We start from the raw sequence: 3957 nt of genomic DNA on the forward strand, positions 1-3957 counted from the left end.
CTCGTGCTTGATTGTTTAAGGAATATACAACCGACTGTTATTATGGGTAGACCATTTTTAGCTACAACAAAGGCTATTATTAATTGTGCCGAGGGAACGGTTAGAATGAGGTTCGGGGAAAAGAAATGAGTTTAAATGTGTTTTCTAATTCGTTTAATCATAAAACTGACAAGTGTGGATCTCCGGAAAAGGAGAATCAAACAGAAAAGAAAGAATGTTTTATGATTGACATGTTAAATGAAGAGAACGTAAAAAAGAAGTCAATAAGGAGAAAAAAAAGGAGCGAAAGGAGGCAAGAACCCTACGAGACCACCATGAATAACACATAAGGTATGGTCTGGCTGAAGACCTTAACAAAAAATTAGCGTTAACCGGGAGGCAACCCGGCATTGTATCCAGGTACGTGTATATTATGTTGTATTTAAAACTTTGCGAGTGTAGTTTCCTATAAACACTCACGAGACCTCACTCGTCCACCCGGGCTACCGGGGGGTTTAAAGGGCTTGTTGCATACGCAAAATGCAATCGTGATTCCTACGAAAGTGACTTAGGTCTTTTAACAATTTTACTAGTTTAACAAATTTAATTATGAAATTTATTTAACTTTGCTTGGTAATTAAAATTAACAGTTTTGCAAATGGTTTAAAAGACCTATCCTAACCATCGTGAGAAGCGTGCTTCTACACGTGTGAGAGTTTGCAGATTCTGTTGAGTGAATTGAGGAGCCGGGTTCGTTGAGCGCAAACACGAGTATATTTGAGTGGCTTATTTTTTTATCAGGTGATTTCGTTCTTATAATTCTCTTTGTTTTATTAGTTTTATTGTTAAAGTGTAATTGTATAGTTGTATAATTTTTAGGACCATCACATTAAGCCCGGTTTTAAAATTTCTAATTAGTCAATTTTAATCCCGTCCTTAATGCTAAATTTTAAACATCGAGGGCAATGTCAACCTCAAGTGTGGGGATGGGGTAAAATTAAAATTTTTGCCTTAGAGTACCTTGATTGTGAGCAAAAACCGGAATTGTAAATAATTAATTGCTATTATTAATGCCAAGTAGAGGTCTTTGGTCATGGTCAGTTTTTAAGCTTCTCGAAAGTCTTCCCATGCAAATGTTTTTCAAAAAGAAAAATTAAAATGTACCGTTTAGATGGGGATAACGAGTCATGGGGACGGGTACACATGTTTCATATCGGCAGCCTAATTCCTCCGGTACGTGTGTGAGAATTGCCTTATATATAATACACATATAATATATAGTATATACACATGTCATGTGAGTGTCATTTTAGAGAGTAACCAGTATGTCCATGATACTAGAACTTGGTTGTCTCATGCATTTCGAGATCTTAATACCACCACATGTATGGAGAAATAGGACTTTATAAAACCTATTTTATTTTGGCCTTACACAAAATAAATAAATAAATAATACTCCCTACCCTACATTAACCCTTAGGAGCCAAGTTTGTGTCTTTTTCCTTTCGTTTGTTTAGCCACATTACAAACCGTGTTTGAATTGGCCTTTATTATTTTTAAACCTATGGATGAAATCTGGTATGTTAGAGTTGTTTGTCGAGCATAGTACACAATGTACGTATGTCTCGGGTCAGTCATTCGTATATATTGATGTTAGTATTTGTTAAAAAAAAGAAAAAAAGAAGAAGAAAGAAAGAAAAAAGTTGGAAAAAAAAATCTCAAAAAAAAAGAAAAGAAAAAAGAGTCAATGTTTGAGTCAGTATTATTTGTAAATAATAGTGAGTGTTTTTGTGTGCTGTTGAATAAATTGGGTTTCATCTACCATAAGCTACTAAAAAACCCCGCTTCCGCACCCTAACCTAAGCCACAACAAAACCCTTAGTTCTATTCTCTATGCAACCGGTGGGTAATGGGTGGAGATATGACTTGCTTCCAAGCTTATTACATTGTGTTCATACTTGGTATAGAGGGCAAAGAGATACTAGCACATTTTTTGTTGGTCCAGATATTCAACCGAGAGGAGAGATGTTATATTATGAGGGTATGAACATGTGTGCCTTAACCGGAAAGAAAGTACACTCGTTTGGACGGTTTCATAGCTTTAAAATGTATCATTAAAATATTTGGTGGGTTATCAACCTTGACAGTGTCAGTTCTTGGGAATTGGGTATGACCTTATACCTCACTAGTATTACTAATGATAATTGATGAACCATCGATCAAGGTTTATGTTTTGCATGATAGTTTGCTTGAGGGCAAGCAAATGATAAGTGTGGGGATGTGATGAGTGGATGTTTGGTTGTGTTTAATTGATAATAATATTGAACTTTTAGTTTATATATTTGTTGGAATACAATTATCTTGAGTGGTTTATATGTTTTATAGGTTATAAAAATAAACGAGCTAGAAAGATTTACTTGAGCTAAAAAGAAATAAATGATATACCTTGTGTACAAGAGTCATGAAGGTAGTAAAATGAGTATGATGGTTGAATTAGTTTAACAGTAAACTTAAATGTTATGGAATTCTAGTGCAGGGAAACAAAGTTGAAAAGTAAATTGCAAGTAGCACATGGAGTACGTATTAAATCAAATTTAAGTGGGTCTTGACTCTTGAGTTTTAATATAGACAAGTTTTTTTGACCCCGTGTTGCTGGGGCGATCATTTTCAATAGTCAATGATAAAGCCACCTAACTCCCATGCTACAAAACGTTCCTTAAAGTAAAACATCATAGACTAAGATATATTATCATCATAGGCCTTTTTCAACGAAATTGACTCAAAGGCGTCTCTATCAACCAAAAGATTCATAATCTGTAAAAACATTTACAAAGTATTCAAAACAACAAATGTGGGCGAAAATAGTTCAATAATAGAGTACATATGTATCAAAGACAACTAACACAATTTTCTGGCTACCAACGGTTCTGAGTTGGAACCCGGCAACGATTGATGATAATCATCGTAGGCTCAGATACATGATCAATATAGCCGGTAGCAATTAAATCAACTAAAGGGTGACCATAAAGCCCCCAGTAAACGATAGACCACATAGCAACCAAACCAATCAAACAAAAATAACTACGTGAAGTCGCGGGCTGGTAAGCGACAAACAACAGTTGGCAAACACAATAGCATAAGGCCATCATGACTCCAACGCCACCAAGAGTTCCAAATCAGAACCTGACAACAATAAACAATCATGATCATAAAGTTGTCAGCATACTTTGTGAAACATAAACTCATTTATGACCATTCTGTAATAATCATCATTATTGCTAATGTTCATAAAAGGTGCTTGCAGATCTTTAAGTAACCATTACTTTCAGTTGCCACGGAAGATTAGAAAATGTGTTTGCAGATCTACAATATCTAAAAATCAACAACAGCATGTTTAGTATTATCCCCATTTTCATTAGGAGTTGGTTAAACAAAATCTACAAATACGGATGATTAAAGCAAACTAATAGCAGCATAAAGAGTTATTTGAAATCGAAACAATAAACCTGCAGAAGCAGTTCACAAAAGCCAATTGCCACTGTATAATCACACCACCACCACCGATCGGCGAGGCTGTAGCAAGAAATTGACAACAATACTTATTCACAAAATCAAAAAACACATTTAACTTATTTAGTTAGCTATTCAATTTCATTACACAACAATACTTTTTCACCTATTTCAAATAACTTTTTTGTTACCTTAAACGAAACAAAACGAATCATCGAGGCAGCTGGCTGTTTCAATCGGAGGAAATTGGCGAAGGCGAAGGTGGCAGTAACTAAAGAAAGCTTTGTGGAGGTGGGTGAAGAAAGCATTTACCCAAGGCAATTGACAAAGAAGCTGACCACGGTGACGACCACTGAACCACCACAACACCGCCACCAAAGGTTCGATATTAGGACCCGGCAACAACAGGTGGCCGTCGTTTCCCACCCGATTCAGATAGAAACAGATAAGAATGAGAGAGACAGATGA

General features: G+C 35.7%; 1 long non-coding RNA gene across 1 annotated transcript; it reads right to left on the reverse strand.

Moving 5' to 3' along the window:
- Nucleotides 1-2771: 2771 nt before the first annotated feature.
- Nucleotides 2772-3549, reverse strand: LOC143613313 (uncharacterized). The gene is made up of 2 exons (XR_013150093.1): nucleotides 3486-3549; nucleotides 2772-3162 (listed from the first exon to the last, which is right to left on the reverse strand). It is a non-coding gene; the product is annotated as an uncharacterized LOC143613313 (long non-coding RNA).
- Nucleotides 3550-3957: the final 408 nt, after the last annotated feature.

Source organism: Bidens hawaiensis, unplaced genomic scaffold (genome assembly GCF_021521415.1).
Source record: "Bidens hawaiensis isolate Kalapana, Puna unplaced genomic scaffold, B.hawaiensis_p1.1 tig00037155_1, whole genome shotgun sequence".
In the NCBI taxonomy this organism is placed as follows: Eukaryota; Viridiplantae; Streptophyta; class Magnoliopsida; order Asterales; family Asteraceae; genus Bidens; species Bidens hawaiensis.